Raw genomic sequence first — 22,970 nt, 5'->3', positions numbered from 1 at the left:
CTGCACCAGATGGGGGCAACACCCTTGATTTTAAATAGAGATCAAAATAGAACTTAATAGGAAAATAACACTTCTAATATAAAACCTCAGTAAACATTTTGTGATGAGTTTATGGTCCCAGTCATTAGTCTTGGTCTTATTGAATACATCAAGATGTGATTTTTTTAAATTATGGTCACATATAGAGAAAAAAAAAGACGAAGAAGGGCATGTTTAAGTCTATATAATAAACATGCTCAAAATCAGAGAAGTTGAAATATGATAAAGTACAACACAGAGGCCTTTGAAAACAGTAGTAGGGCAAATGTGTGCATTTATTACAAAAGCATAACCTTCCTGGCATATGTTCACCACAGTTTCACCTGCAGTAGAACTTGGAATCAAAACCACAAATTGGAATAGCAACAGATGCATGCCCGAAATCAAATTTTGTTTGCCAATTTTTTGAAAATATTTGAGAAAGTCCCCATCACATTACTTCCTCTTTTGCTCCTTACAGAGAAGATAATTGCTTTGGCACTGTTAGGCCTTACCAGAGGTAAATAACAATGCTAACAGTGGTTGCAACAAGTCTGCACTAAACTTTGTTAAAACATTTTAAACAATAATAAATAAAATTTAAAAAATGAATAAAAAATGAAAATAATTTTTGTACTGCAAATGTGTTTTCAATTAATACATGCATAATATAGTTCTTATTCAGTAAGATTTCAGCTTAGAGCTGGCAGATATTTTTAGAGGACTTTGATCTGCTGACGTTTTGTTTCATTATCAGGAGAAAAAGAGAAAGATTTAATGTCTCTATGTTTAATATACAAAAGAAAGTGACGGGCAGATAAGGTAATACTAGCAGTGAAGAGAAGATTTCTATTCTTAGCACAAGGATTGATTACTTTACTGTTAAAGGATGTAAAGCTCCTTGGGGTCAAGTTCGGACAAACTATTTATGAGTCATCAAAGTGTATTTCCTATTCATTATCAATGACAGCGCTCTAGGCTGTGCATCAATATGACACAGCAGATAAGTATTGCTTCTCTGGCTTTGAGAGTGACTTTTTCATTATCATGGATTCTGATTATTGTTTCTGAAACCCTATGAAAATGATATGTGACTTTGCAGTGTTCTAAAACCATCACAAAAGGCTTCATCAGGGGAGAGAAGCCAGCCCTTAAACGAACGCCTTCCATAATTTGCTAGCTTCAAGCCTAATGTTAGGTTGATGAGAGTCTCTTGGAAGGGAGTCTGAAATCTAATATAATTTCAGAAGAGGGCTGATTATACTCTAAATGGTGTGCAGATTTTCAATATGTTGGATTAAGTAGATACCAGGAAAAAGTATTTTTAGGTTTCTTCAGATGGATTTCAATTTTACAAATACTAATAGGACTTTTCACTGCCAGGAGAAATAAGCAGTGACATTGTGTGGTTTCTAAAACTAAAAATACAATATCAGTAGGAACCTGCTAGGTTCCAGTGCTGATGAATAAATCATATTTTTTTATCATTACTGTATGCAACGTATAGTCATAATGAGAATATAAACATTTAAGCTATCTCAACAATGGTATGCGGACATCAAGTGATTCCAATTTTTTATTAAGTGTGCCAATACTCTTTACAATTTTTTTGAGCACTTAGGAGTCAACCTACCTCGGAGCCAATTTGCATGTCATGTTACTGTTGCAGAATTTCCCTTTGATTTCCAGACTTCAACAAAATCATGAAAACAGTATGTTTATGATGTTTATAATATGTGGATGAACTTAAACATGGAAAATAATTCAAACCTGACTCAGTTTTGGCCCAAACTTAAAAGAAAAAAAGACTTCACCCATCAAATATAATAGGAAAAAATCTCCCTGTTTGTTATTATTAGTATATGATTTAGACTTCCAAATGTCGTGATGTTATTGAAATCAAAACAGGCTATAAGTGATGTGTTGGTCTTTTTATTACAACATTTTGATCTTTGCTCAAATCATGTTTTTAAATGTGACTCATTTCCTGCTTTTATCAACTTTCCTCAAACACGGCAGGGTAATTGTGTGCACATCGTGCCATTTTGTTATTGTACTTACAGTAGCTAATCCCTTAGCTAATCCCATCGACTTCACTACAGCCTCAACCTCCACGGTTGAGCTTTCCTGGACAGCTGTCATCTCCTTTTATTTAACTGTCAAACTGTTCAGACAAATGAGAGTTTATCAGCAAAGTATGACCTGTTCAGTAACTTTTTTTATTAGATGCGGACGGCTGACTAACTGTTCTTTTATGAAGACGTGAAGACTTGTGAGGTGCGAAAATAACAACCTTGTAATTGGATTCATTGGGAGATGATCATTGTCCCCATTAGTACCATATGTGTACAGTGATGTAGGCTTAATCTTTCATTGCCTCCTCCTCTCCCCTTGGAAATGAACAATTATCTTCTGTAAATTGATTTCTACCACACATCGAATTGCTCATCAAAGACATGCACATAAAAAAAACCCACTCTGTCCAGCATCCCTTTTCTCTCACTTTGTGGTCATGCTGCACACCTGCAAGCACACTACACTTTATATTTTCCTTAGTGCAAAAACACATCTAGGTCATGAGAAAATTCAAAACATATGATTCGTTTTATGTTTGCTTGCCTCTAATCCCCTTAATAATATTTGTCATGCTCGGTGTGCGCTCGCCATTTTTGAACTTAAGTGGGCTCAAGTGCTACTGGTGGAGAAGAACTCAGTAGCTGTGGTTATCAGCTGATAGTCAACACCACCTTGGGCATATCCTATCCTGAGGTTGACATCATTGCTTTGTTGAGCTCACCGATCTAATGCGTCTAAGTTGTCCAGAATATGAGCCAACTGTACAGAGAGGATTTAATATCACAGATCCTATGCAAAATACATCACCTAAATGCTCAACTTGTTTGTTTGGGGGGGGGGGGTTGTGCATGTATCTGTAGTCTCTGATAGTCAGAGATAACAGTCAGAATAAGAAGTTATTAAGAATAAGAAGAGTTATTTCATAAAATTAATGCCATTCAAGGTCAGGTACAGCTGATTAACTAAGCACAAAAACAGAAGAACTGTTACCGTTAAAAGACCATTGTGTTTCGTGTATAAAAATACTTCAATTTTTACAGTCTATGTGACTATATACTGGCCAGGCACTGTCTGCACCGAGGGCTTGGCCAACAGTCAATTAGCCAAACTGCAAGTTAATGTTTTTTCTTGTCTTAAGAAGTAAGATTTTTAAAAAATGATGCAAAGAAAAAACAATTTTCCCTTTTTTGTCTCTGAATAATAGAAATGCATTTCTTTGATGTTAGTTACAAAGCAAAACAAACACTTAAATTCTGTAGTAAATATCCCCGTGTCTTATTGGCTTGTGTAGAGGATTAGAGCAAAAAGCCAGAACAAAGCAGGGCTCAATCTCTGCATTGTTTTTTCATGATCTAGAACAGCTTGGGATTTCTTTACATGCAGAATGTTCACAAACATTGTCCAAACTTGGAAAGAAACCCAAGCATTATAATAAAGTACTACTACACTGGTTGCAGAGCCCCCATGGAGCGCAGTATAACACCTTTATATGCTGAGCTGGAGGCTGGAGGTATCGTGTAGGTGCATAAGCTTACCAGGTGTTGTTTAAGATGCAGTTTAGACCTCAGTCTCCTCTCTGCTGCTGCCTTCAGGCTGTCCAACTTCAAATCTACAACACAGCCACTCTGTCTCTCTCTTCATTTATCCTGCCTGCCTCCACAATATCCACCACAGAGAGAGGAGCACTGACTGAGCCTGTTGAGAGGAAAAGGTTCCCTCATTTTTGTACGACTTCCACCTCCTCACAGTGAGTGATTTCTGTGTTTGCAACTTCTGTTGAGCAGCCTATTTCTTTTTTTTTTCCTGGTTTATGTAGTGCACATTTTGAATTTTGCTCAGAAATGGCTAAATGTCTGAACTTGTTTAGGGAGGTAGAGCAAGTTGATAATGAATAAGCAACAGAGACTTACAACTAAGGATCACTGCAAATAAATAAATAACTAGATGAAATGCAATTAAAAAATAGTGTTTGTATTTTTGGTTTTAATCTTTAAAGCTGGGTTGGGGAACTCCAAGCCTCAAGGGCCATTGTACTGCAGGTTTTAGATATCACCCCGGGTCAACACACCTGAATCAAATGATTAGTTTAATACCAGGCCTCTGGAGAACTTCAAGACATGTTTAAATCTGCTGTGTTGAATTTAAACGGCTAAGGAAGGAAGGAAGGAAAAATGGGTTTAGTGGGATTTCACTAAACCAACTCATCTTTATGAGATATGTAATTTTATTTTTAAGCTTATTCTGTAAAATGCATTTGTATGAAAAATTCTCATGCAACAGATCTGAAACCCATTAAGCTTAAGAATCTTTCTTCAATAATACTTTTTGCTCTTGTTTAAAGTGACTTAAATGAGGCAAAGTTAAATACAGCAGCTTTCCCAGCAGTTTTCTAAAGAAACACAACCATGTGCCCTGTATTCAAACACACTATAGTATTCTTGTTGAATGGCAAGCTACCTAAAAACTGGTGTGGTGAGGAAAAACAAAAGAAGGATTTTTGTTGGGCTGCTGTGGCTCAGGAGGAAAAGCGGATCATCTACTAACCAGAAGGTCATTGGTTTGATCCCCAGCTCCTCCCATATGCATGTCAAAGTGTCTTTGGGAAAAGTCCTGAACCCTGAGTCACCCCCAGTGCATCCACTGGAGTCTGAGTGTGTGAATGGTAGGTAAAAACTGCTGTGGTACTGAAAACGATTTATGGGTTAATGAGGCTTGTATTTGAGTGCTCAGAGTAACATTATATAAGTACACTACCAGTCCATTTGCCATTTTCTTCTTATACGTAACTATGCTATAGTTTTACTGGTCCGGCCCCTAGTTGAGCCGTACAATATGCAGCACTGTTTTAGCTCTCTGAAGCAGAAACACGATGTCACTGACAGCTTCAGCCACTGCGAGCGATATTCCAAAAATGTATTTGCATAACAATTTCAGCTATCATGTTACTGAACCATTCAAAGTCTGTTCTCTTGTTCAGAAGAGTGTAATTTTCAGTACATAGCAAAAAATGTTATCATCTAATTTTAAAAGTGGATTCACTTTTCTTTGTACTACACGGCCAGATAATCTTTAGAACTAAATCTGTTTGGCTTAGTGACACTTGTAAGAGTCTTTCATAGTTATTATTCATGCTATGTGAGTCTCACACTGAGCAGCACTGCTGTTCTGAATCTCTGAGGGAACATATGCCCTTTCATTTGTTGATTTGTGATTTTACAAGGCTTTCAACTTGCATATGTTGAGCCACAACCTATATACTGAGAAAACACGCTTGTCCTCTGATGCTTGTTTGGGTCCACGGCAGCCTACAGAGTTGACAAGCACCTGAGAGATGTGCTGCACCTTCCTGAGCACTGAGGCATGACTCAATCACAACTCTAAGCACAGGACATCCCTACATGTCCTATCACCCCTCAGCTCCTTCTATGTAGAGTGATGTATTTGTGTCAGTTGATAAAGGAAAAGTCAAGTGACATACACCAATCATTTGCTTCCTCACATGTCGGCAGCTCAGTGGCTTAATGTAAAAAGAAAGATAGAAAGGACGAAAGTGTAGCTCAGTTTTCTTGGAAAAGAAGGCCTCTTCCTACAGATCAGCTGTTAAACTCACTGAACTGACAGTTGGTTCTTGTCTTCCTCAAAGAAGGTGTAGACTGCTTGGTGTGAAAATGTTCCATTTTTGAAACACTGTTTCTTGTACAATACTCCTCTGAGTATATCTCCTAACGGGTCTGGACAATGTTTTCTTATCTACTAGTTTATAGAGAAGGCTCAAGTGTTCTGACAATTTGTGAATGCACTACAGTCATTGAATACAATCCCAGATGGCACCATATCTGCCGTATAGGTGTGACCACACCTGTCAAATAAGCAAGTTTTTACAATTTGTGAAATACTGTGAAAGGTGGGGTTTTTGTCACACCTGCTCTGACACTTCCAGCAAGACTGCATGAAGTAATTGCAGGAAATGTTACAAATGATGGTAACAAATGGTAAAGAAGATTTTTGGACAGATGTATTGGTTAGATGATTATTAAATATGCTAAAGTGATGGACAGATAATTAATCAGCAACTTTTGAAAACAATGAAACATTTTCCAAGCAAAATGCTAAACATTTCCTGGCTTCAGTCATTAGAATTACAACTGACAGTTATCTAGCTCTGTCAACCAGTCAAGTTGCATGTCCATTTGTTTGTCTGTCCTTCAACATTTTAACATTTTTGATGTTTACTTAGATTAATGGAAAACTCACCCAAGGTTCAAGATTACTGTGACTTCAGGTAACACTTAGTGTACTATTTATGACAAAATGTCATGCAAACGTCCAAAACTCTTATACGTTCAGGTCAAAGTTTAAGTATAAACTGTTACGTCTTTGAAGTTTTCATTACACAAATGGTTGCAAAAGAAATCAAGTTTTTCATTATGCTTTTCACATTTTATACCCAGTAAATAATGGGCCTGATCTTGTGAAAATTAGCACATTAAATAATAATGAAAATAATCAATATCTGCTTTACATTGACGTTGTGAACCAATAGTCAGGATTTTAAATCAGTAAATCAGCCCAACAGACAGCTATAGAGAGTGCGGTTGTTTTTTTGGTTTTACTGATGGAATCGTATCCCTCTTTGTGGTGTCTATACAGTCCAAGGGTGCAGAAATTAATGAGAGCCAAGGGGGAATTATTAAGCACTTGTGATTAGCTTAGTTGGTAAATTTCAGGCTTTTCTGATTGCATGAATCGGACGTCATGAAATCAAAGCAACCACATGGGTTGCCATTAGAGATGCACGATATTGGTGTAAGCAGGAAACCTGCTGGTTTTGACAGCACCTGTGGATCCATTGTTCTAAAGCATCTATTAAGCGTAAGGCTACTGAAAGTGTGATTAAAAGTTGCCATGGTGATGAAAGTTACATATAGCAACTCTAGCTCTATAATCACGCTGGGCTGTTTAATGGGGCTCTCTGTCACCTATTTCTGAATCTTGGTTAAATTTGCATATGCTCATTCAGGCAGGATGATTTAATTCAGCCCCTATGGGAGCTGCTTCAAAACCATACTGCGCTTAGGTTTTGTGTTAAAGTGCTCCTAATTAGGTCTCTGTCCTGGCACTTACTCATCAACAAAATTATCTCTGAAGTTAGTCCAATGTTTAACTCTCATGTAACAGGTCAGCAGAGATAGTCTGCCAATTCTCTTGATGAAATATGTTGTGTCTCACTGGCAAGTAACACTAGATAACTTCCTTTCAAGTCTGATATGAGCAATCTAACAACAACCTTTGTTCATACAGCAGCTGATGAGTAACCGGATGCAACTTTTTACCTGTGAACTGAGAATCCAACTGTGTAGGACAACAGACAGGAAAGACAATGCCCGATATGCCACTTGTTGCACTGTATCTGGAATGACTGGACATATAAAACCAGTTGTTAATATCTAACTCTCCTAATGCACTTATTTCTAACACCTTAATGCATTTACACTGTGCAGTGCTCCTTCAGTGAATCAGCACACAAGCTTATGTAACAAAAACAATACAAGAATGTTTCCACTCAGGATAACTATCACATAAAAATAAATTTTCTGCTGCTTTGATCAACTTTACTGGTAGCAAAGAACTTTGACTGGCACTTAAAGAAACATTTTCTCAACCCACAAGTTCTTCTTTTAAAGTTTGTGTGCATTAGGTTATAACTCTTTCTCAGTGGGCATTATGCCAGTTCTGCCCTTTGTCAAAGATGCAGTTCATAACTCTTATGGACAACATTTTTTTGGTGCAATCAAGAGGTGTAGGATGTCCAGTGTGGTGGGCTCCAGATTTTTTGCAGTTAATGTGCTGGAGTGCTGACCTCCAGCTTGCACTAGGATGGTCTGAAGCCAAGTGCGAAGTGATCTGGGTGAGGACTCGCCATGGTTCATGACGGGATAAGGTGAATTTCCCCCACAAGTGGATGTCAAGACTGGGAGGAAGGATAGAGCAGGAAGAATGGAGCAGGGAGCATGATAGGCACCATGTGCAGTGATGCACATATTGTACCAATCTGTTCTGGCGAAAAGCGATCTGAGCTGTCCATTTACTGGTTGATCTACTTTCCTGCCCACACCTACGGTCATGACCGGTAGGTGTAGTGACCGAAATAATACGATTGTGGATGCAAGCAGCTCAAAGCTTTTTCTAAAGAATGTCTGGGGTAAAAGATTGTTTCTCTTGGATTGTTTGGGAACGCCTGAGTATCCCCTGAGAAGAGATAGAGAAGGTGATGGGGGAGAGGGAGTTCTGGGCAGTTTTGCTTTGATGCAACCCTGACCACGATAAGCAGTAAAAAGTAGATGGACGAAATAATGGTTGGAACTGTTTCTTGTTATGTTACCTTAACATGAGTTTTTGTTAGTTAGTTTGAGCTGTACAAAACAAAACCTGTATTAATATGGCGATTTCCATAATCCTGAAAATGTATATCACACGGATAATGAATCTGTAATAAAAGCTACAACAATCCTTTGTAACATAGCCTGTGTTTTTCAGTATTCCCAAAGTCTTCTGAATCAGATGGTTGTGGACATTTTTGCAAACATCTCTTCCCAGTAGAACGATGATGTAAGCACACAGGCTTTTAGCTTGCTGGTGTGCAGCCAGGTAGAATGACATATGGCAAAGAGGCATAGGCAATGTGCTGCAAATCACACTTAGGTGAACACAATCTCTGCCTTGACTTTCAGGTTTCATAAATAATGCAAAGGAAAACATTTGGATTTCCCAGGAGTGAAGACAAATACCTTTGAAACTCTACTTTTAAGTGCACATGTTTAAAAAAAAGGAAAGGAATGAAGATATTCTTATCGACTGCAGCTACATGATAGTAGAAGACTAAGTCCAAGCATTTAATAGAGTAGGCTGAAAATACCACTTTGCTTGTTTAACTTTGACCTCAAAAGTACAGATCTATTTTAAAACTTGACATAAATCTTATCCATGCTGGTCTCAAGGTTCAGCAGAGACAGATCAGTGGCTGGTTCAGTGACATTTGTCCAGCTGAGCACAGTTCAAATAGATTAATGATGAAGCCTAAACTAATTGATCGTGATTTCAGTTTTTTTTTACTACATAGTTAATGTAAATATTAAATTGTCTATTTTTAAAGACTTTATAGTGATAAGTCCGGAGAACTCAGCTGAGCTTCAGGTGATAAAATAGTGTGATAAACAGTGTTAAAGGTGTGTAAATAATAGTCGGTGTTTGTATTGGAGATATTGTCAAATAAGAAGGATTTAGGTCCTAATCAGGACTATATAATTATCCTCTGGTGTTTTATTTTTTCAATCAAGGGTTAAGCTTTTTGATTATTATCAATGGGGCCTTAAATTTCAGGGTAATAAATAAAGTAATGAAATAATGTATCAGTACAGAATTTAGAAAAAAAATAAAAGAGAGATTCATAAACAAATTCTGGTAATAGTGTTTTTCCTCAGGTGTTTCTTTTTTCAAGAGAGACTTCCCTGCTAAAGAGGATGGAACAGCTAAGGATGTGGATATGTATGGAACGCCAGGACTGCCATAATGAATTAATTAAATACACCATTAAATAATTAATTAAATGTGTCAATAATTAATTAAAATTGGAATTAATTAATTAAATAAATAGTTATGACACATGTAATTAATTAATTATTGACACATTTAATTAATTATTTATGTATTTCACATTTTAATTAATTATTGACACATTTAATTAATTAATTATTGACACATTTAATTAATTATTTATGTATTTCACATTTTAATTAATTATTGACACATTTAATTAATTATTGACACATTTAATTAATTATTTAATGATATATTTATTTATTTCATTTTGGCAGTCCCGGCGCCTGGCTCTCGTCATGAAATAATTTTATCTGTCAGCCTCACCCATCAAACTCAGGGGGCGGGGTTAACGCTGCCCATGCAGCTTCTCTAACATTTGATTGGTTGCCGTGCAAAGTAAGTCAAAACAGGTCGATCCTAGATAATCGATTGCTTGTGTAGACTTGGGGCAGCCAGTTATCCCAGAATGCAGATCAAATCACAGGCAGCAATGGTGGTGGTGTAGTTTTAAAATACCCCGTTTTTCTGTCACCAGCTACACTTTTAACAGTGTTTTAGCCGCGAATGTCGCGCCGTATGTCTGGTCAGGTTGTCAACATAGAACATGCTTGCAAAAGTGCTCAGATGTTTTCAGAGATTTCACTAGCTCTGCTAACAGTTAGCATGCAGAGCGCACCGAGGGGGTACATTAACCGGTTTGTTTACATATTCCACTCTCCGTGTTCCACATGTTGCATTCGCAGATTCTCATTTTCACCGAACGATCGTCTCTTTCCGCCTGGTCTTGTGTCTCTGTGCTTCTGTAACATAAAGAACAAGCTGACATTTTTCTCACGAAACCAGCGATCAGCTCAGCAGACCCTCAGTTTACCTGCATGCATCCTCCTCCTCATCTGTCAGCTGTTTAACACCTGCTGCTAATTCAAGAAACACGCCTACGTTACCTGGTGATAGTCACAGTTTAACTGGGCAGCCGGTGCTCGATATAACGCAATGTCAGCGCATTTTTCTGCACAAGATAAGTAAATATAGTGTTTTCCCCGAGCGCAGAGCTGCTGGAGCTCGTTTCCTTACAGAGCACTTTATAGGCGAACAGCTTCATCAGCGGCTGATGTCCAATCACCAGCACACAGCTTTCAAACCTCAGCTGAGTTTTAGCTCTCAGTGGTTAAACGCTGGACTTCATTCACTCAGGTTCTGTCTGTCGGGTCACGTTTACTTCGCTGTTTTATTTACAACTGAGCAAATCGGTTTGGCTGAGGTTAAAGTTACGTTTCATAACTGCATAGTTTCACAGACGTTTAATGGTTCACTGGCACATGTGTTAGACTGAACTATCATCTAAATATCATCTGTTTTTTAATAGTTATTCAACTGTATTCTAAGCACCAGCTGTCTGTTAGAATGTGATTTTTTTTCTCTCTCTGTTGGCAGAGGTATAAAAATGCGCAGGAAAATCTGACGTGCATGGCGAACTTCACCGACGATATTTAGGGAGGAATAAACACACATCAAACATAAATGAACCATTTGTCTGTCTCCATAATTGAGAGAATTTTCTCTTCTTATATCAACACTCTCTCTCTCTCTCTCTCTTTTTTTTTTTTTTTTTTTTTTTTGCTTTTTCGGTCATGTTATGTTTACCTGTCAAAGGCTTGTTACAAACTATGAAACACATTGTGCAGACTTCTGGATGTTAGAAGAAAACGAATACTGCTCATGAATGAGACTAAAGGCAGGAAGGTGTCCTTTAAAACTAAACATGTTAATAGGACCTCCCTATTTATATCATAGTTTATGATATAGCACGTGTATTTCAGTAATAGCCTGCTGAGGCCACTATACGTGCTGGCCTCATATCAAATGTGAAGGCAGACTGAGTCTATGTTTGACGTTTGTTTATATCTAATCTTCCTTTTCAAACATTTAAACAGCAGCGAGTCTGCAGCTGAGGGAATACAAATTCAAATTGTCGGAACAGGTTTGCTCGTTTCTTGGATTCATTTGGTGATTTATTAAATGTATAACTGTTATTCTAATCTGCTGCTGAGTCTCTTACACTTTTCTTTATGCTGTATATTTTCACGTCTCTGGAATAGTTGGCAGTTAGATAGTCAGCTGGGAAACTCATGGAGCTGAGGATATCGTGGATATGCTGACCTCGCTGCGTGGTGTACAGAGCGAGGTCAGCATGATTAATATTCACAATAAAAATATTAGCCGAACATCATGAAGTCTGTATGTGTTTCATAGTGTCGAACAACCTTTGTACAGTTAAAGCCAGCAGTTACTACATGACGGAAACACCAACGTTATCTCTTTTATGTGTTTATACACAGGTCACGCTGATTACTGAACAAAAACCCAAAGATCAGATGTTAAACAGATTTGCTCTCTCTCCTCCTTAAACATTGTGGCATGAATAAGGCACGGCGGGACCACAGAGCGACGTTCAGAGCCAACTTTATTTGATTCACATCACACCACACCACCACCAACCCCTGAGTCCCCGTGTTTTAACACGGCGGGCGTGATTGCGGATGCCGTGCAGGTGCGTCCGCACGGCCCCGCAGACCACGCCCCACCACATACCCCCATCGCCCGATTGAGGCCGGGGAGTGATCCGGCCAAACCTACTCCCCCCCGCGAACTGGGGCGAGACTCGGCCCCTACACATCGGCGCCCCAGCCCCCGACCAAGCGACGGGGAAGCGTCCGTTCTGGTGGCCGCCCGCGCATCCAGCGGCAACGGCGAAGCTGGTCCGGAGGTCGGCCGCGTAGCAAGCGGACACGGCCCCACCGGCATGGCCGTGTGCTCCTGCACACAGGCGGCTGGGCAGACGCCAGGCGCGCAGAATCGACTGGTGGCAGCGAGGCTGGACTAGCCAGCCCGCCGATCCCCGGCCTAGCGGGGCTGTCCCGCTCCTCTGCCTCCAATTCCGGCTGCACAGGCTGCCCTGGAGCAGGGACCTCCGTCTCCCCGCACAGCTGCTCCGCCACCGCCTCCGCCACTCCCGTTTGGAGCGGCTCCCCGCACTGCGCCTCCGCCCCCAGCAGGCACCGCCCCTCGCCCCCCTCCGGGTGGAGCGACTCCTCTGCCTCCGGCAGGTGTAGACCCTCGCCCGCCTCGTCCTCGGCCTCCGATTGGAGCGGCTCCTCCACCGCTCCCGGCAGGAGCAGCCCTTCACCCGGCTGCTGCTCCTCCTCCTCCGGCAGGCTCGGACCCCCGCGTGGCTCGTCCACCACCTCCGGCTGCCGAGGTGACCCACACGGCTCCTCCACTGTCCTCGAGACACACTTGTGGGGGTGGCGCCCAGGCCCAGAGCAGCGCTGCCAGCTCTGCCATCTTCCCCAGGTGGCGTTCGCTCTCCTGCCGCAGCTCCTCCTGTTGGCGACGCACCTCCGCCGCCTGCTTCCGCTGGGTGGCCGCTATTTCGGCCACCATCTCGGCCAGCTCTTTCCTTTCCTGGCTCTGGTAGGTACCCGCCATGCCGCCTCCTGGGTTTCGGCACCAATGTGGCATGAATAAGGCACGGCGGGACCACAGAGCGACGTTCAGAGCCAACTTTATTTGATTCACATCACACCACACCACCACCAACCCCTGAGTCCCCGTGTTTTAACACGGCGGGCGTGATTGCGGATGCCGTGCAGGTGCGTCCGCACGGCCCCGCAGACCACGCCCCACCACAACATGTTTTTAATGTTAGTTATAATTCAGAATTGGCGACTGAAACACGTAGGACACATAAGAACATCAGGAAATAAAACACCGATAAATATAACCTCAGTAAAAGAAGTCAGCGGGGGTTACTACAGCTGTGTACCGGGGCCTGCGCTTTGTCGGTGGGATTGCTTGCGAGGCGAGCGGGTCTATCCCACGCTTTGCCGTGAGACTGGGACGACATCTCCGAAATCATCGAAACACTTTTGCAAAGAGGCTGTATCTTGACAAACCGACCAGACACATGAAGATTAAACCACTACATTCTCGGCTAAAAAAATATTAAAACGGTATTTGGTAACACACAAACAGGGTTTTTCAAAGCTCAGTTCTGTTAGCTTCCACATGCCGGTTGTTGTGTGCTAGAAACAATGGCCACCAGGCCAAAGCAATGGTTTTGACTCGATCAGCGTTAACCCCGCCCCCTGAGTTTGATGGGTGAGGCTGACAGATAAAATTATTTCATGATGAGAGCCAGGCGTCAGGACTGCCAAAATGAAATAAATAAATATATCATTAAATAATTAATTAAATGTGTCAATAATTAATTAAATGTGTCAATAATTAATTAAATGTGTCAATAATTAATTAAAATGTGAAATACATAAATAATTAATTAAATATGTCAATAATTAATTAATTAAATGTGTCAATAATTAATTAAAATGTGAAATACATAAATAATTAATTAAATGTGTCAATAATTAATTAATTACATATATCATAACTATTTATTTAATTAATTAATTCCAATTTTAATTAATTATTGCCACATTTAATTAATTATTTAATGGTGTATTTAATTAATTCATTATGGCAGTCCTGGCGTTCCATAGATATGTGCTAAGGAGACACATTAAATAATAGATGTCTCAAATGCATTAAGTCTGACTTCATGGTGGACATCAGACTTCAGAGGGCAGTGACACTGAAAGAACCTGAGTAAGACATGTGTAAGGTTACAAACACAGAGTGCACGGTGACAATAGATAGGAGACAAGATCACTTTTCATTTAAATGAAAATACTGAGTTCTGATACACTGAAATCACACTTTTACTGTACTGTACACACTTTTAAGACTCTGAATTTTGTAATACATATGCCATTTTAATAATATGCAATATTTTTTTAAATTAAGACTAATGTATATATTAAGGTGAGGCACCCACTAACACAGTAGCACTGAAAACAAGTCATAAATAAATGAGGGCAGATGTGAAAAAGAGGGCAAAGAGGGAAAAGAGGAAAGACAGAGAGAGAAAAATAAAGCTTTTCTACCTCTCACAGCTTGTGGGCTTTTGTTCGATAGCTGGTGGCTGTGAAAAGATAAGGTTTACTAATGGGGTGTTCAGGAGAATGTTTCATTTATTATGATACTTTACTAATGCGACTGTGGAGTAATATCGAGCGGCGGCGCTATTCATGCAAGCCCTGAGAGGTTTACATTGTAGAGCCTGTTACCGGTGCTTCCAAAACTGTTAGCTCTGGCAGTCACAGCCCTGAGAGGCTCTTAGGAAGCTTTAGCATAGCACCTGGAAACATTACGTCCACGGGTGTGACATAGAAGCTTTGCTCTTTTTCTCTGCATATATTTTCAGGCTATATTACTGAAATATCTACTTTACCTAACTTTGCTTACTAGCATAAGAATGTCACCACACCCACTATGTGTAATGTTTTTTAAGAGCCAATTTACACTTTCAGTGCTTTAAATATTGCTGTTTTTTGTTGTTGTTGTTGTTGTTGTTGTTTTTAATTAAGACACTGGTATCTCTGAGTTTCACACTTTGGCACTGGTGCTCATGAGAGAGTGTCACTTCCAATTTTTCAAATGTGGATATTAATTCAGGACTGCTTTGTATTACGTTGGAATGCAAAATATCATTTTTCACTTGCAATATTAATGTTGTGAAGCTGCATTTTTTTCAGTTAGTGGTGGCATTTTTTTTTTTTGATTAATGCCACTACAAAGTCTTTTGCCTCCTTATGTAGATTCTGTCCAGACCACTGTTTCTCCAGCACCTTCTGACAAAACTACAGTATTTGCTGCCCTTTGGTGAGAGCATATTGGTTTACACTTTAGCCAAAGATAAATCATTGGTCATGAAAAATTAGCAATATATCATGATGACACACACACACAGCCATAGAGCCACAAGAAACTACAAGGAGATCGCAAAACCAGTCACACACTACTCCTCCTAGTACACATCAGGAATGTAACACTCAGAAATGCTGCTTCATTTCACTGGACTCTCATCAGGAATGTTTGGGTATTTTTTGATCATATTTGATTGACCACCAATCCATCTATGTTCTACTTCTAATCAATGCAGTGTTAAAGGTTTGCTGGAGCCTTTCTCAGCTGTCACTGGGCAAAAGGGAGGTCTATTGCAGGGCTAACACATGGCCAACTTTCAAATTGCCAATTAACCTAACCCATGCATGTCTTTGGACTATGGGCAGAAGGTGGTGAGTTCATGCAAGCTCCACAGAGAATGACATCAGTCAGCTAGAGGATTCAAACCAGAACCTTCTTGCTTTGAGGCAACAGTGCTAATCACTGCACTGGAGTGCTGCCAGATTGACCAGCTATCATAATAAATAGCTACACATTTTTCTTAACACTATTACGTGATTCAAATATGAATCATATATCCTACTCTCAGCATATGGACCCCACTGACTGCAACAAGAAAGTGATTTTCTGGGCTTTTAAATATGAAATGAAAACGTGAAATTTAAGATGTGTTAATTTAAAACTCAAGGCCAAGATGGTAAAGATACTGTACTGTATAGACATGTAATACGTAATACACATTAAGTATTAAATATGTAGTAGTTGGTATGTTGAAAGACTTCTAGATTCACTTTTGGTTTGAGATGGTATTTGTTATTTTCAGTTGCAATCTCTGAAATAAAAGCTTTCCAACTGTTGTTTTCTGGGATATTTCTATTTCAACATTTAATGCACTGAGCAAGCCACCATGCTCTCTACCTAGTTTTGATCTGAAGCCAAAAAGCAAATGAGAAAGAGCAGCATTGTTGCTGCAGTGCTTAGCATCGTGATATATTACCTCATCAGTGAACATTTCTCCTGGCTCTCTCCTGATACTTACGCATTGTAGTCGACTTTATTATTTTGTCAAGTTACCATCTCTGATGTTGGTGTGGCAGAGTTTCTGTAGGAGCCATTAAGCAACACAGATAGTTTATTATGAAGAAACCTTTAAATGCAATGAGATAGAAAATTATCCTTGTAAATGGGGTGGGTAATTTTATTTAATTTATTTTAAGAATTTGATAATATTAGATATTATGAGGTGGGGATGGGAAGCTATACTTTTTGCTCCTCTGACCGTTTAAAGCTTATATACCACAGGCAATGGAAAGATCAGTCATTTTTACTTCCATAATATAAGGGAGATTAAAAATGAGGTATATCCTAGAGAGTATCGAAGACAATACAATCAAAACACGTGAAACTGATATATAAAAGCCTACCACACAGCAGATAATCAACAAGAAGGAATGCATGCAGACACTGGACAACACCAACCCAGAGGTGTTCTGGAAGCAGAGAAAAAAAATTGAAGCTGAAGAACAGAGCCAGCACAAACAGATGTTGGAAAATGTACCAAAATCCAATAAAAACACAAAAAACTGCTAGAAAAGGTCAACTTAACCAAATCATTGCTAATTTGTAAGAGGCCTGCATGCAAGATAACAAATTAAGATCAAAAAGACATTTAAAAGGAAGGCAAATGCATTAGCTAAAAAACCACAGTGCAACACAAATGCAGACAAAAGTCAAGAGCCTGACCAATTTGATCAAACTCTGGTCTCGGAGGTCACAAGAATATAATACGTGGTTCAACAAGAAGGCTCAAAACAAGCAATCTACAAGGGAAACAATAGAATAGAAAGCATCACAAATAAGCTCAAAGACTATAAATTGCATCTTTCAGCTTTGATTCAGTTCCGACACACTGCATCTGTAATAGGAAACAGCAAAGGAAGCAAATCGAACCTGGAAATGCAACTTAATGTACTTAACATGCAGTTCTCTATTGATAACTAGAATCTCATTTTTTAGACTGACAGATGAACCGGCAAGTCTGACTGCTACTGAAAGCCAGTCTGAGATGCTATTGTTCTAAGTCAATTTGTGTCCAAGGTCAAAGTATGCTACAAAAAATCCCACTTCTGTTCCCCTTTCTTACTACCAATCAAGCTCTATTAGATCGTGAACCCTTTTGGGAGGGGAAACAAGATCAAGAAGAAATGAGAGAAGAATTGGAAAAGGGAGGGGAAATGGGTCTGCTTTTGTACTTCAGCATTAATAATGAGACATTAGCCTTAGCATACATAGAGCCCCAAGATAACCCAAGTAACTAAACCTTTGATTGCAAATTATAGATGTCACAGTTTTATTCACTGTTTTAATACACTGAAATATATTAAATATCAGAGAATTGATAGTATACTATGATACCTAAAAATGAATTAGTTGTAGGGATGTCCTATAGTACGTTGTTAATGTATTCTTTCATTCTTTGTTACCTTTTCTATTTTTTAAAACACAAAAAACAATACATATTTTTTATAAAGAAAATGACCAAACATGTTTTGGTCTTCTAACTCATCAACACACACAGTGGAACATTAGGCCAGTGCAAAATTCATTTGCCCTGTGATGCTAATAGTGTCCAGAATTAGAACAAGAATTAGTGAAACTGTAAAAAACAAAGACGAAAGATTAAATAGAAACTCCTTTTGTCATGCAGAGATACAAACGTACTGAGAATCTTCATAGTGAGATTGAACCTTAAGCTTTAGGTGCACATGCCAGTGCCTATAATTTAGTTAGTTTAATCTTCATATCACAGTAGAACTTGTCTTCATTTTTGAGAGTAAATACTGTGTCACTTTGTTATATAGAACACATATTCTATAGTGACTTTTGAGTCAAATTTAAGATGTTTTTTCAAACTATTTGAATGTAAGTCCTTTTTACTTGAAGATTTTCAAACCAAGCTATTTACTTTATATTAGTGCTGTCCGTTAAAATTACGTTAATGCCATAACCGTATTAATGCGGCAAATCTTTGTTAGCGAGTTAGAGCGGATCACCCCATGCGTGGGGATGCACGGCGCTAAGGCGTTAACTAACTAACCATGCTAATGCGTTGACGCTGTGCAGCCCCACGCACAGGCGATCCGTGTTAATGCGGTTATGCCGTTAACATCATTTTAACGAGATGATGCTGACAGCTCTTTATATACGTTATTCATTCAACAATTTCTTAATTTTTGACACTTGCTGTGTACGCAAGATATATAATGTCAATATCCCCTTATAGATGCTAATAAATAGTTTATAGCTATATTATTAATTAATTTGTAAATGCTTTATAAACCATTATTAATGGTTTATTATGCATTAGTTAAGGGTGAGAAAGAGGAAAAAAACTGACCGGTTTCTTGCCAAATAGTGAGCCAAATGTGTTCACCTATATATTTCATCTAGAGTTGCTATATTAAACATTTCAGACTAAGTTACTATCCTGTAAGCACAATCAGCATTTGTAAACATATTTTTTATCATATAAAATTGTACTTCAGAAATGCATTATAAATATCCACAACTATCAATCGGAGCTTTGTTGTAAAGTGTAAAGCATAAAACCATTTATTAATGAATAATAAATATTTATAAATGCCAAATGGGAGCCTTATTGTAAAGTGTAAAGCATAACACCATTTATTAATGACTACTAAACATAAATGACAAAAGAGAGTTTTGTTGTAAAGTTTAAAACATGTCAACATTTATTAAGGACTAATAAACATTTATAAATGCCAAATGGGAGCCTTATTGTAAAGTGTAAAGCATAACACCATTTATTAATCACTAGTAAACATTTATAAATGACAAAAGATAGCTTTGTCGTAAAGTTTAAAACATGTCAACATTTATTAATCACTAATAAACATTTATAATTGCCAAAAGTGAGTCTTAAATGTATAATGTCACCATTTATAACACTTAGACCTAAATTACAATCAGTGCTTGAAATAACATTTAACTACTGTCAACAATGGCAATGTTTTGTAAGAGTAACACATGTAAAATTAAATGTGTTTTTTAAAACACCAAACAGTCACCCACTCCAAAAAAAGTTCATGCCAGACTGGTTCAAACTGGAAATATTTTTTGTATGTCCTTAAATAAGCGTCCCAGTGGTCCATCAGGGAGTCGCGAACCAAGCCAAGATGACCACTCAAGAACCATCAGGTGTTCCTCCAGCAACTTCTCAGTGCGATTTCCTCTTAGTCTACGGACATGTCCTTTGATGGTCATCCAAGCCCTTTCGATATGCTGTGTATGACTGCCAGATTGAGGATCTACAAACCACCTGCTGTGATTTACAGTGTAATGTCTGTACCTTATGTTTGTCAAAACATTCTTGTAGGCTCTCCACTCATCACTGATAATGGCACTACCCAACTTAACATGCTGTCTGATCAGAGGAACAAGGTGGCGCCTTGATCGTTTTTCAACAAGTTTTAACACGAGCCTTCGCCTTTTGTCTTTAATTCCCATCATTCCAAATACCCATTTCTTCCTTTTCCATGCATTTCCAAAGCGTCCACGTGCATACTGAAAACAAAAAGAATAAAATTAAACAGAATTAAAATGAAAAAGAATAAAATTAAATATCTACAAAGAAACATTCAAAAAGATGGTTGCTTCTACTAATTTTTTTTACTTATGGTAAAGGTTTCCATGTTTAGAGGACACAGTCAGATCTGCATTGATTCTAACAAACCTGTCTGAGAGTTTACCAACCTTTCGCTGATGACGGAGACAGCTTTCATCTATAACCACAAATTCTCTGTCACCACCAAGACGGTGTCCATTGTTTATTCTGTGTCTTTTAATTGCACGTATACAAACATGTCGAATGTGTCTTGCCATGCTACTTAGTGTTCTGGAGCTGCCAGCCACTTCATCATCGATCATATCTACTTGTCTGAGCCTGAGCCCTTGTGAAAATCTGTGATAGAAATTGAGGCAATTATTACTTACTGAGGCCCTAATTTTATTTCACAAGTCTCGTATTGGTGTTCAATTATGAAAGGTGCATTGCTATTAATGTCTACATCTACATATACCTGTAAATGAACTTCATCCAACTGAAAAGAGATGTTTTTGATTTCTCAAAGAGGGAGCCAGTTCTAATTGTTCTGGAAACTTTCCTATGACTTGCTCTTTTGCAGCACCTGAGAACATATCAATGAGTTAAGTAAAGAAATGGACCCTTAAACAAGAGCATTAATTGAAAAGATAATCACAAAATTAAGTATGAAGAAAATAATAATGAAAAGAGGTTAATGCTCCCTCTTGCATTGATAACCGAAATATTTTGTTATATTTACTACATGCACTACATTATCATGCATTATACATACCACATATATTGGTCTTTCTTCACCACGGAAATCATTTTCATCTTATGGTGACAAACAGGACATCTAAGCTTCTTTTTTAGCAGGTGTTTCTTCTGCAGCCATTTAATGAGCCTTAGTGCCTTATATTTAGTTTGTTTTCCTTCTATTCTGGCGCGCAATCTCATTCCCAAAGACATTGTGGTGGAAAAAAATGAGTAATTTATTTTATTATCACCTCGAAACACCGTAAAATACTCTATGGGAGTCTAGTGCAAATCGGTTCAGAGTTAAAGAACTTCACATGCTATATAAAACAAGCCCTATAATCAAAAATAGTCCCACGCAAAAAAGAGGATTGTCTCACCTGTTATAATGTATCTCCGACTTTGTTATGTAGATCTAACCCGCTGGATTGATGCTAAAAAAAATATGTTCTGCTGCCAAAGGGAGGGAAAACAAATTTAATTTAAACGCAGAGGAGCTTATACAACCATCCAATCACAGTTAACTTTATTAAGGAAAGCCCCTCCTCTCAGAGCGCGACAGGCAGTGGAGCGCTCTGGAAGGTCAAGCCAAAGGGGCACGAACAGACACACTGAAGGCGCTCGTTCAAGTTGCTGCGCCATGGATGGAGCAGAAGATAAAAATTTGTGTGCGTCTGCGACTTACACAGTTAGCACACGTTCGAAGAGATACAAAAAGCAGAGACTGGATGATCTAGATTGCACTAAGCCAACGACGTCAGCAGTTAGACATGAAGGTGAGTATAATGCTAGCTAGCTAGCTACCGAGCCATTTGGCTGCTAGCTACAGTGGCTAACTAACGTCACATAACATGTGAATAGCTCTATTACTATTGGTTATTCCAAACGATTGATATCACTTAGTTGTATATTTTTAGTTTTGTTTATGTGCATCATTAAATTTATATTAAACACCCTGGTAAGGCAGTACACATAAGAATTATTTGCCTTGTTTTAGAAATGTCTGAACCACCACATGTGTATATCTTATATATGTTTTTGAAAATCAGTTCATTGATCCACTTTAGGCTTTTTTGTCACACACTGAAATCTGAGGCAATTTTTAACATGAGTATGTCAAAAACTATTAAAGATACATAAAAGATTATCTGAATTTTGCTGAGTATTCCTTTGATAAAATATGAAAACTTCCACACTCCTTGAGTTGTGTAATTCAATAACATATCATTCAGAAATCTTCAGTGCAATTTAAAAGATTTTTTTACTCTGCGCTCAAATATGCGACTTTGCATAGATGTTAGACTTTTTTCTTTTATTTAGTAAGCTCATCATCAGACATTTTTTAATGCATCTGATGTATCTGTTGCAGATCTGGATTCATTTTGATGGTAAGAAAGAGAAGTGAATTTATTTATTTTTTCTTTTTGCCACAGACTTTGAAAAAATGGTTTGACAGTGGGTAGACAGACTATTTTCAAATATATATATACATTGAAAAGTAAAATATATGATGCTAAGATTTTCACTGGAATTATTATAAATATTAAAATTTCCTGTCATAACATTTTAATGGGATGGAATGGCCCACAGTCCTTCTACAAGTGTTGATTAAGGAAACAGGAATTTGGAGGCACTGTTCTCATTTGTGCTGCCAACCTAAAATGCAGTAATATCATTAAGTTGATAAATTTCCCATAAAGATAACTTTTACATTAATGTCTCGTCATGTATGAGGTTGTAGCAGTGATGGTTAAAATCTTAAATAAAATAGTTTTGCTCCTTTGCGATACCCTGTAAATTGAACCATGAAATGTAACACCAGTTTCTGCGCAAGGCTTTTAAAGACAACAATACCTGTACATGCATGTTTCTCAAGTTACTTTCTACTCATTGTATTATAGATGATGTTCCTTCGTTATCCCTTTTTAATTATTCAGATCATTTACAGGTGCAAATTACAGCAACTCATCTCTCATGTTGCAGTAAAAGTGAAGTGGCCAAAACGTCAGTTTGATGTAATTTTCATAATCCAAATTAATTTTTCTACATTTTTTTTTAGATATTTTTGTTGGGATTTTTGAAATAGAAAGCAAACCTTTTCAGGCAAGTCCGC

General features: G+C 38.3%; 1 protein-coding gene and 1 long non-coding RNA gene across 2 annotated transcripts in view; one reads left to right on the top strand and one right to left on the bottom strand.

The window, feature by feature from the left end:
- Positions 1-22,970, top strand: part of elfn1a (extracellular leucine-rich repeat and fibronectin type III domain containing 1a) — an 82,173-nt gene that overhangs the window by 20,863 nt on the left and 38,340 nt on the right. The window lies entirely within an intron of this gene.
- LOC113020463 (uncharacterized) lies at positions 18,834-21,169 on the bottom strand. The gene is made up of 3 exons (XR_013908807.1): positions 20,895-21,169; positions 20,598-20,705; positions 18,834-20,479 (listed from the first exon to the last, which is right to left on the bottom strand). It is a non-coding gene; the product is annotated as an uncharacterized LOC113020463 (long non-coding RNA).

The sequence above is a fragment of the Astatotilapia calliptera genome, chromosome 4 (genome assembly GCF_964374335.1).
Source record: "Astatotilapia calliptera chromosome 4, fAstCal68.1, whole genome shotgun sequence".
Classification (NCBI taxonomy): Eukaryota; Metazoa; Chordata; class Actinopteri; order Cichliformes; family Cichlidae; genus Astatotilapia; species Astatotilapia calliptera.
Note: the sequence above shows the minus strand (reverse complement) of the source record. Positions and strands in the feature narration are given on the sequence as shown.